The sequence below is a fragment of the Lathamus discolor genome, chromosome 10 (genome assembly GCF_037157495.1).
Source record: "Lathamus discolor isolate bLatDis1 chromosome 10, bLatDis1.hap1, whole genome shotgun sequence".
In the NCBI taxonomy this organism is placed as follows: domain Eukaryota; kingdom Metazoa; phylum Chordata; class Aves; order Psittaciformes; family Psittacidae; genus Lathamus; species Lathamus discolor.
The window spans coordinates 8190636-8202191 of NC_088893.1; the positions used below are offsets into that span (position 1 = coordinate 8190636).

General features: G+C 41.1%; 1 long non-coding RNA gene across 1 annotated transcript in view; it reads left to right on the forward strand.

Annotated features, from left to right (window-relative positions):
• LOC136020121 (uncharacterized) overlaps window positions 1-10866 on the forward strand; it is a 65942-nt gene extending 55076 nt beyond the window's left edge. The window contains exon 3 of the long non-coding RNA XR_010615197.1: window positions 9337-10866. This is a non-coding gene — a long non-coding RNA (uncharacterized LOC136020121). The remainder of the gene's footprint in view (window positions 1-9336) is intronic.
• The last annotated feature ends 690 nt before the right edge of the window (window positions 10867-11556 follow it).

Here is an 11556-nt window from a genome sequence, read left to right on the forward strand (position 1 = left end):
AAATCCAGTTACTACCATTAATACGCAATATACTGAAGTTACCATGGGTGTAAGAATTCTCCTGCAGGCTTGCATTAAGGGTTTAGAAGTCTGACACAAAGTCATGGTGCTGAAGTTTCAGAAAAGTGGAAAAAATGTCAGAAATAAGAATTAAATTTCCCCTGTTGGGATATTTAAGATTAATTATTAAATAACTCAGTAAAAAATTTACGCTTTCTTCAAGGTACTCTAATTGGTTTTACTTGAATGTACTCTCACTGGAAGAAAAATCAGGGTTTTTTGACAGAGTTTGACTATGATAATAACATAATAATCAAAATGATATATAGTTAACCACAACAGAAATGAATGACCAACTAGCTCAATGTTGTGAGAAACAGAGCTGCAAAATGGCAGTTCACTATTAGCTTCTTTTTTTATTTCAGCTTTCTTTAGCCTCTACTCTTGATGACAGATATTTTCAAATCTCATTCTGCTTGTAGCTTGGACTTAATTAAATCTCCAGACTGAACTTGCTCAGAGCTAGCTCTTGTCATAATCTTGCCGTATTTTGTATGCTAACATGGTTTTAAATAGTTTTTGTTGCTTTTTTCTTTCTTTTCCCCTATGAAGAACTGTATTTCCCATCATTTCTTGGAGCTTTGGAGGATGCAATAATAACAAGGCCAGAGAGATATTGGATATCTTTTTGACAAAGCTATGTCTGGTAATATTTTATACTTCAGACAGTACCTACCAGACATAGAAGGGTCTTTGAATCTTTTTAGTATCTGATGAGAGGCTGAGCCATCTGGTAAATAGTAGCTCACAGCTTCATAGTGTCATGTGATGCTTTTTAAAAGATGCTTCGTTAACGCTAATGACATTTTTATTCACTGCTTTACAGAAAGGTAAATCATTTACATCTTATTAATGCTAACAGAAGTGCTTAGTGTAATGTACAGGCTGTTACTCCTTTGTTCAGAAAATACTCAGGTGGAACTTTGAAAGGCTTTTTGTTTTCTCTCTACTGCCTTATTTTATGTAAAATATTTGTAGAAGACTGCAGAATTTCAGAACGCTGCAAGTTTCTAAGAGCTGTGATCCCATTTACCATACGCTTTGTACTGACTTTAAAGTACTATAAAATAATGACAGCCTGTTCTGTGCCTGTCCTGTGTAGACATCAGTTGTTGTGTTGCCATCAGCTGGAGAGAGCTTAATGGACAAGGATGGATGGAGGGAGGTTCCTCCTCGGAGAGGTAAGCGAAAACCCTCACAATCCCTTCCTCCCTCCCAGTTGCCCTTGAATAACAGGTATGAGGTCTTGGAAATTCAGGGCCAGGTGAATGGAGATGGGGAGGCAAATCTATCTAGTGAGTCACCCAGGGCTAGTCACTCACCCACATGCCTCAGAACTTCCCCAACCAAGAAGAAAAGAAGAGTAATTGTGGTGGGTGACTCCCTTCTGAGGGGAACAGAAGGGCCCATTTGTCGACCAGATCCACCCCACAGGGAGGTCTGCTGCCTGCCTGGGGCTCGGATTAGAGATGTTAAAAAGAAGCTCTCTGAACTGGTGCAGCCGTCTGACTACCACCCACTGCTGGTTTTTCAGGTTGGCAGTGACGAAATTATTACGAGGAACGTAAGGGCAATGAAGAGAGACTACAGGGCCCTGGGACGGCTGGTTAAAGGGTCTGGAGCGCAAGTGGTGTTTGCCTCCATACCTGTTGCAAGCGAGGGTGAAGGGATATATAAGAAGACTCTGCAGGTTAATGTATGGCTACGTGACTGGTGCCAAAGGCAGGGGTTTGGGTTTTTCAGTCACGGGCTGCTGTATGGGACACCTGGTTTGCTGGTGACAGGCGGGATACACCAGTCCCAGAGAAAAAAAAGGATTTTGGGGCAGGAGTTAGCAGGGCTTATTGACAGGGCTTTAAACTAGTTAGGAAGGGGGGAGGGGATTTAACTGGGCCTGTTGGGGACAAGCCGAAGAGGAACATGCTAGGGATTGAAGGATGGCGGGCTAAGGAGGACTATCAATCTCTTGTTTCACTTGTGGGAAAGGATAGCTCTTTAGACCCTGTCCCGCAGGGGAAAAAGAGTACTAGGACTGGCTCCCTGAAATGCCTGTACACCAATGCACGCAGCATGGGGAATAAACAGGAGGAGTTAGAAGTCTGTGTGCGGGCTAAAGGTTATGATCTAGTGGCGATTACAGAGACATGGTGGGACACTTCACATGACTGGAATGTGGTCATGGATGGCTATGTCCTTTTTAGGAAAGATAGGTCAGCGAAGCGAGGTGGTGGAGTTGCTCTTTACGTGAGAGAGCAACTAGAATGTATTGAGTTCTGTCCGGGGTCGGATGAGGAGCAAGTGGAATGTCTGTGGGTACGAATCAAGGGGCTGACTGGCACGGGTGATACAGTTGTGGGGGTCTATTACAGACCTCCTGATCAGGACGAAGGAGTTGATGAGGCTTTCTACAGGCAACTGGAAGTAGCCTCGCGACTACATGCCTTAGTCGTCGTGGGGGACTTTAATTACCCCGATATTTGCTGGAAGACTCACACAGCCAGTCATTCACAGTCTAGGAGGTTCCTCGAGTGCATTGATGATAATTTCTTAATGCAAATGGTGGACGTACCAACTAGGGGAGCAGCGCTGCTAGATTTAGTACTCGCCAACAAGGAGGGTTTGGTCGAAGTGGTGACGGTCAATGGCAGCCTTGGCTGCAGTGACCATGAGATGGTGGAGTTTAGGATCCTGTGTGGGAGGAATAGAATACCTAGCAAAGCCAGAGTTCTGGATTTCCGAAGGGCCAACTTTGGCCTCTTCAGTCAACTGCTAAGGGAAGTCTCATGGGAAAGTGTACTAGGCGGTAAAGGGGCTCAAGATAGTTGGTTAGCATTCAAGGACCGCTTCTTCCAAGCTCAGGATCGGAGCGTCCCAATGAGTAGGAAGTCAAGTAAGGGATCTAGGAGACCGGCGTGGTTAAACAAGGAGCTGCTGGGCAAACTCAAGTGGAAAAGGAGAATCTATGGATTATGGAAGGAGGGGCTGGCCGCTTGGGAGGAATATAGGACAGTTGTTAGAGGATGTAGGGAGGCAATTAGGACAGCTAAGGCCTCCTTGGAACTCAATCTTGCTAGTCGGGTTAAAGACAATAGAAAGGGCTTCTTCAAATACATAGCAAATAAAACTAAAACAAGAGGCAATATAGGCCCACTGCTGAACGAAGTGGGTGCCCTGGAGACAGAGGATATAAAGAAGGCAGAGGTGCTGAATGCCTTCTTTGCCTCTGTCTTTACTCCTGCAGACTCTCCCCGAGGGCCCCGGATTTCTATAGCCCCAGAAGGAGTCAGGACAAAGGAGGAGTTTGCTTTGGTAGATGAGGATTGGGTTAGGGATCAGCTATGCAATCTGGACATCTGTAAATCGATGGGTCCGGATGGAATGCACCCACGGGTGCTGAGGGAGCTGGCGGAGGTCATTGCTAGGCCACTTTCCATCATCTTTGGTAAGTCGTGGGAAATGGGCGAGGTGCCTGAGGATTGGCGGATGGCAAAGGTCACACCAATCTATAAGAAGGGCAAGAAGGAGGACCCGGGTAATTATAGACCGGTCAGCCTTACCTCCATCCCTGGAAAGATGATGGAACAACTTATTCTTGACTCCATCACTAGGCATATCAAGGATGAGGGGGTCATTAAGAACAGCCAACATGGTTTTATGAGGGGGAAGTCATGTATGACCAACCTTATAGCCTTCTATGAGGAAGTGACTAGGTGGAGGGATGATGGTAGAGCGGTAGATGTGGTTTTTCTTGATTTCAGTAAGGCATTTGATACTGTCTCCCACAGCATCCTCATAGATAAGCTGAGGAAGTGTGGGCTTGACGATCAAGTAGTGAGGTGGATCGAGAACTGGTTGAAAGGAAGAAGGCAGAGAGTTGTGGTCAATGGCGCAGAATCTAGCTGGAGGTCTGTGACTAGTGGAGTTCCTCAGGGGTCGGTGCTGGGACCGGTGCTGTTTAATATTTTCATCAATGACCTGGATGAGGGAACTGAGTGCACCCTCAGCAAGTTTGCTGATGACACAAAACTGGGAGGAGTGGCTGACACACCAGAGGACTGTGCTGCCATTCAGCGAGACCTGGACAGGCTGGAGAGTTGGGCGGGGAGAAACTTGATGAAATTTAACAAGGGCAAGTGTAGAGTCTTGCATCTGGGGAAGAACAACCCCATGTACCAGTACAGGTTGGGGGTTGACCTGCTGGAAAGTAGTGAAGGGGAAAGGGACCTGGGGGTCCTGGTGGATAGGAGGATGACCATGAGCCAGCAATGTGCTCTTGTGGCCAAGAAGGCAAATGGCATCTTAGGGTGCATTAGAAAGGGAGTGGTTAGTAGGTCAAGAGAGGTTCTCCTCCCCCTCTACTCAGCCTTGGTGAGGCCGCATCTGGAATATTGCGTCCAGTTCTGGGCCCCTCTGTTCAAGAAGGACAGGGAATTGCTTGAAGGAGTCCAGCGCAGAGCCACAAAGATGATTAAGGGAGTGGAACATCTCCCTTATGAGGAGAGGCTGAGGGAACTGGGTCTCTTTAGCTTGCAAAAGAGGAGACTGAGGGGTGACCTCATCAATGTTTACAAATATGTGAAGGGTAGGTGTCAGGATGATGGAGCTAGGCTTTTTTCAGTGATATCCAGTGATAGGACAAGGGGCAATGGGTGTAAACTGGAACATAGGAAGTTCCACGTTAACATCAGGAAGAACTTCTTTACTGTAAGAGTGACAGAGCACTGGAACAGGTTGCCCAGGGGGGTTGTGGAGTCTCCTACACTGGAGATATTCAAGGCCCGCCTGGACAAGTTCCTGTGTGATGTACTGTAGGTTACCCTGCTCTTGCAGGGGGGTTGGACTAGATGATCTTTTTAGGTCCCTTCCAACCCTTGGGATTCTGTGATTCTGTGATTCTGTGTTTCTTGAGGATTCAGTGAAAAGGCATTTAAAACCTTGTAGTGCTGTTGCGTGTCCTATATAAAGTACAAAGTGATGGAGATAATTTTTAAAACTTGTAGCTTTGCTGATCACTGAAAAGAAAGCCAACTTTTGTCATATTTTTCTTCAGGTCACTGATTTTTAATGACAGTCTTGCCTTAAAGGAGTTTCACCTTTAAAGCTCAACATCTAGGACTACCTTCTTCTTCTCTTATTGGTTATAATAGTGTTAGACTAAAGTATTTTTTTTTTATTTTGCAAGTCAGCCCTTTTATTAATATTTAGGATGAGTCTCTGTTGCACAAGTCAAGATATCTTTCCTCAAGCAATCCCTGCTGTGCATCTGTAAGAAAACGCAATTGCTTTGAAGTCTGGAAAACTGTGTATCCAGCTTTTTTCTTGTGATCCCTTTTTTAAAGCATTTTGTGTAGTTCTTTCTCATAGTTGAAGCTGATTAATTATGCAAGCTAAACACTACGAAGTGAGAAGGTGAACATGCTTGAAATGAGAAAAAGCTAAAGTTTGTGTTCTGCTAATAGAATGAGAATTAGTGTAATGCATTGTTTTATGTCTGTGTGCCCTGTCTCCCTTTCCCCCTGTGAACAGTCAAGCTAACTGTGCTTTGAGTGGTAAAGGGCTGGTGGAGTTCTTGCTGATGTTCTCTGGATAGATTTCACCTGTCTTAAGAGCTTGGTGGAATAATGTGTTCTTACATTACACTTACAGACCAGTAATCAATGATGAACATCTTCCACTTCAGGAAGAGAACCTTGTTTTTTCAGAAGAGGTTGATAATGAATAGTAACTTCAGGGAGTTCATGGATGGAGGGAAAACAGGCAGCTGGTTCAGGACGGTTTTTGTATCAGTAAAATTATTAATCCAAGTCCTTATCATCTCCTTGTGTTTGGGCTTCTAAAAGTAAAATATGTTAAGCCTCTGAAGTGGGACTTGACACATGGAGTCTCAAAAGCTAAAAGGGAAGGAGGAATATGGTGTTTGATATTTTCAGAAGTTAGGGGCTTTACATTTACTATTTGCTTTCTCTTTTCTAGCATACAGACTCCCACTCAATGGTTGCCTTGTGCTCTTATCTACTCAAATGCATTTTCTTTTTATTCATTGCCCAGCTGAATTCAGGCATATGTATAAAAGCAAATCTCTGCAAGGCTTGAATGTGTTTTAAATGTTCAGAGGTTTGCAAAGTCAGGGTGGGGGGTTGCAACTTTGCTGATTGCCTTTACAGTCTATTTCAATTTATATTCCTGCTTTTTTTCCATTTCAGAAATGACATGATTAGCCTCATAAAAATGAAAAGTATCTTATCTAATACCTTAGTTGCAAAAGGAGAGCCAAATGCTTATTTATAGAGCTTTTTATCAAAATCTGAGTCTCTGTCCTTAGTATAACAACAGTGCAGAAAGTAAGGGACACACACACATAAAGAACTGAAGGGTTCAGGGAATTGAACTGCTAGGAAGTGTGGAAAAGAAAATATTAACTCATTAAATTAATATAAATGAAAAAAGTAGTTTGGAAGCACCAAAACACAATTTACAGCATTGCATTTAATGATTTCATATCAGCCTGCCATCTGAAGAAAAATGAACAAGTCATTTTGTTCCATCACACAAAGTATGTGGTGCAGCAGGGGAGGGATGGCAAAGAAACAAGGAATGTGAGGTAACCTGTGAACTTGTTGACTGCCTTGGATTTATTACCTACAGGGAATGTAGAATTACACTGAGACATCCTTTGTCACAATAATTAAGCCACTATAATTAATTTTCTATGATTTATGATTCTATGATTTATGATTCTATGTTTTGCCGTATTCACTGAAGTAGTTATACAGCCTGCTAGCAGAGTTCAAATAACCCACTCAAAATCATTCTTCCACAGATACTTCCTAGATATCTCTGCATCAAAAATAAGTGTGTGTGTGTGTGTGTGTGGGGGGGGGGTAAAGACGCTTTTTGTCCAGTTTATAATCAGGTAACATAAAAGATGGCATCAGTCTTCCATTGCAATACAAACATCTAAATTTGTATCTGCAAATGCAGCATGGAATGTAGTGCTCCAGTTTTAAATTGCAGGCATGATCTAACCTGATCCTTCTTTTTTTGTTCTTTTCTCTACTCCTGTTTTGTTATGTTGTCTACTGTTTTACCAGATGCCTATAAAACCTTACTGCTACTGTTGTGAAATTAACACAAAGATCTGTCTGTTTCAACATCTCTCCTGATGATGTTTTTCTAAGCCCTGATAATCAATTTAAAAAATGTAATTCCTCCAATTTCTTTAACTTGTCAACACTGTCTCCACTTTAATATCAGTGCTGAAGTCCTTTGTGTGCCCCTGGGTTCATGGCACCTTTGCGTGCTTTTGGTTTGGCTGAACTTAGAGAATGATAAATGGATATGAAGTAAATGGTAGAGTGTGCCTTTGAAATAAGAATTTGCAGGGCAGGAAGGACCTTCAGTAGAGCTCTTGGAGCACTTGACTCACTGCTTTTTTAGGTATTGGACTTTCTTTTCTGGCACTGCCTTTGGAATGGTCTCTAGCTGCTCTCAGGTTACTGTCTCTTTTCCTGAGGCATCCCTTAGCAGCTGTACCTGTTTCTGTTCCAGGTCTTCCCTGTGATACAAATACAAACCATGTACCTAAAATGCATCTTTGTTAAGTGCAGTGGTTTGGGATTTTGGAAAAAAAGATAAAATGTTTTTGTTCTTCTTGCATAGAATTTTGGATTGGTGGGGAGACCAGGGAGGGCGCTAGTGCTGATAATAATAGCATGGGAATAATACCTGCCGGTAAGATACAGGATGTTTTTTGATATTTTTAGTTTGTATTTTGCAGCGATCTGTAAATGGTTTTTTACAAGAACTAAGCCAGGAGGATTCCGGAGCTTTGGTTAAACCCAGGAAATCTGGGGTAGGCTTTTTCAAATGTTTAAAACCTGAGTGAGCTTGGAACTGACTTGCAGTGCAGCCTAATCTACTACTGCTTATTGCGTGAGTGTCCTGAGAGAAACAGCATAATTTTGGTTCTGATACATCTAAAAGAAACTCTTTCCTAATGAGGAAAAAAAAATAATCCCCAAAGAGAAACTTTGCATTGTAACTGCCTCACCCTGTAAAAAGCTCAATGTAAATTTTGAGAGATGTTTGTCACAAACCAGTGTTATTTTGAACTTCGTGACTGAACTTTTGAGCAGTTGATTGTTGCTATGTTGCTCAAAATGAACAATTTTTTGATAATTTTGTGCCGTGTTCTGTTAGGCTATGACACAATTTTCAGCATGTTTGGACGTGTTTTTTTCTCTAGAAGAAGTCTTATGTCCACTTACTTGTTTCACCATTAGCGCCTGCTCTTCGGTTTGGTTTTCGAAGTGGCACATTTTGTGACTTGGGACTAGTTGAACAAAGATCCTCTGCAGTAAAATACACACTTGAGACAGGAGAGCTCAGCTTGAACTAAGCATACAAAGGCTAAGAATCAAATACTATAGCCTGTTTCTTCACTCAATAAATCAAAAAAGGTACATATGTGTGGTGATGACTGTCTCTTTCAGTCTTGTCTCCTAGATAGATAGTCTGTTCTGAAATACAGTTTCAGGAACATAACTGTCAGGTTCTCTGTTTGCATTATGCTCTTCCCATGCCTTTGGGAAACTACTAGCAATCTTTCCAGTAATTTCAATTGTCTTATTTTATTGAACTTTTAATTTTAGTTAAATATCTGTGAAAGTTCCAACCTTATTAATTCAGTTACTTTCAGTATATAAAAGGATATTTCATACATATTGTAATCTTTACTATCTAGATAAAAATTGTACCAGAAAGGAAGAGCCACATCTAAAAACTTTGTCCTCAATTTTTTTTTTCATGCAGACTCGCTATACAAGCTGATGAGAGGTTTTGTTAGTCCATAATGTATTTTTACTGAAGGCAGAAGAAGAAGAGATAGGGAGCAAAGGATTAGCCTCCATTAAAAAACCTGAAGTTGAAGAAGACAGCACTTATGATTTGCTCTGAGATGACTGTGCTTCAGTCATTTCAGATTTGTATCCTGTAATGTCTTTTAGCAGGAAGGTGGAATTGAATGACTAAGTTTCTTAAGCAGGCATGCAGCTTCCTCAGATCTCTCAGTAGCATTTGGAAGAGATGACTCTTTGCATTTTTATTTTTAATTACTTCTTCCTTTCATACAGAAAAATGAATAATACCATAGCTTTGAAGTATTTTCTTGAATTTATTTGTAAGAGTGACTATGAATTTAAAGCTTAAGTTCTTGATAAGAAACTTTATGCCATTGAAACTTTCTAATGAAAATTTTTCTCTACACTTTTGTTACAGGTAAAAATAGAAATGTCAAAAGCTATTTCCAAATAAGATCACTCCTACCTTTCTGAATGGATTATGTAAGGGCTTGAAGGAGAAGAGGGAAGGGGAAGAAGCTTTAGTTTCATCTTGCCACCTTCCTGACTCCTGTAACTGAAAGGTGTGAAGTTTTGACAAGTGTTTGTCCTAGTACAAAAGACTGAGATTTAGATGAATTTTCTCTGCTTTTTGTGGGTGTTTAAATAAAGATTTCGTGCATCTTGCAAGAATGCTCTTAAGGTTCATTGTGCAAGGATGCTCTTGAATGGTGCCTTCGCATCTGTCCAGCTAAAGATATTTTTCAATGTTAAAATGCTTGTTAAGATTTTTCTACAACTTAACTACTTTAATGTGGATTTTGGGGAAACCCAGTTATATATCTCGCTGTAAAAAATGATATGAAAATATTTAGATATAGACATAGCTGTTATCTGCCACATAACTGAATTCCAATGAGAAGTGTGTGTCCAAGTGACATGAAGAGTAATTACATTCTCAATTTGAAGGCACAATTGTAGGCTCTTAGCAAGGAAAGTGTAAGGAGGCGAAATGTTCATATATGCAACATGTTCTCTCTAGAGGTACTGAAGAACCAAGCAGGTTCATTGGAGAATGTCTTTAAGAATTGCATCAGGTTTAGCTTCAAGGGAGGGCGGAGGAGTATTACTTGTCTAAATCTTTCCCTCAAGAAGGAAGGTCAGAAAAAATTTTGCAGTTACAGTCTGACAACGTTTTTCTCTTCTTCAGAATAGCCCCTCCATTTTCTTTTAGTGTTAGTGAGTTTGGGATTTGTGGGGACATAAGAGTAATAAAAGCTGCCAGGAGAGGCAAAGTAGCCTTCTTCATGTGATGGGGATCTTGTAGAATGTCACAGATTGTGAATTTTCTGTGGAGACTAATGTACCGTAAATGAACTTATACACTACCCAAAGGCTTGACAGGGAAAAAAAATCAGCATGGCGCTTAAATCAGCTTTTACCCACTGTCTGGGTTCAGGAGGGAACTGAAGTAGTTAAATAAACCCATTTATACTGAATAAAAGAAAATATCTCGGTACTGCAGTGTCTCTACAAATTGATGTATTGTGGAATCTACAGGAGATGTTTTCTTTTATTGAGGTGTGTACTTCTGCTTTTCAGCCTTTGTTCCAGACGTCATAATGATTACCATACAGCTCTGCATTTTCATTTGGAGATAGTTGCAGTGTGGAAAATAAATGGACTTTGGTACCAGAACTGTTTAATTGTGGATATATGAAGTTTTATCAATTGCATGACTTCCCTGTTCCATGGCAGAGAGGATGTCATCCAGAGAAAAGCTAAGAGGAGCAGTATAGTGGTTCCAGCTAGGCTAGCAGGGCCTGGGGGGGCTGTCTCTTTTGTTTTCCTGCCCCTGGAGTCTCCTGGGTTCACTCTCAACATGTGGCCCTGGAGGGCACTGGCTGTGGTACTGGGCAGAAAATAGCTAATTCCAATTCATCTTGTTCAAATTCAGTTTGCACCTAAGAACTTGCTGTTACAAGCATCTCAATACTGTCGTAAATTTCACAGTGGGTAACAGGTTGCTTATTATCAAGTTATTTCTCTATTATTGTAACGAAGCAATTACCTTATACTATAGTGTTAAAACGTTATTGTCAGCTACATCCAATCTGTTCCAACCCCTACAGATCCTGTGGGGATGTTCAAATTGCAAAGAATGTAAAATAAAAAGGAAAAAATTGTAAAGTTCTGCTGGCAGAATGCAGGATATGGTGTTAAAACATGCTGTGTAATGGTAAGAAATAGTTTGAAAGTTTTGGGTAATTGACCTGTGCCCAGATCACTGATATCTGTAATGTCCATTATATCTGTTGAACAGAGAATTTTATTTTATTCCTCAAGGACTTAATATTTCTTTTCAAGGGAAAAGTTAAAAAGTAAAGTAAATCTCCTTTATTAAAGTGAAATGTTCCTTGCTCTAAGACAGATGGTATTACTTTTAACAGTTTTGCCTGTGTAACATAATAGGCAAAGAAGTCGTAACAATTCCATGATGAAGGTCGATTACTGTTTCTGTTACCTAACTTACCTGGCACTGTCAGGGATCCACCTGCATGTAGACGTTTGCTGGGAAAGTGAAGAAGTTGCTGTTGCTGAGCTAGCTAAGGCAGATTAGCTCTTCGTAGTAGCGTGATGATGAAAGATGAAGGCATTT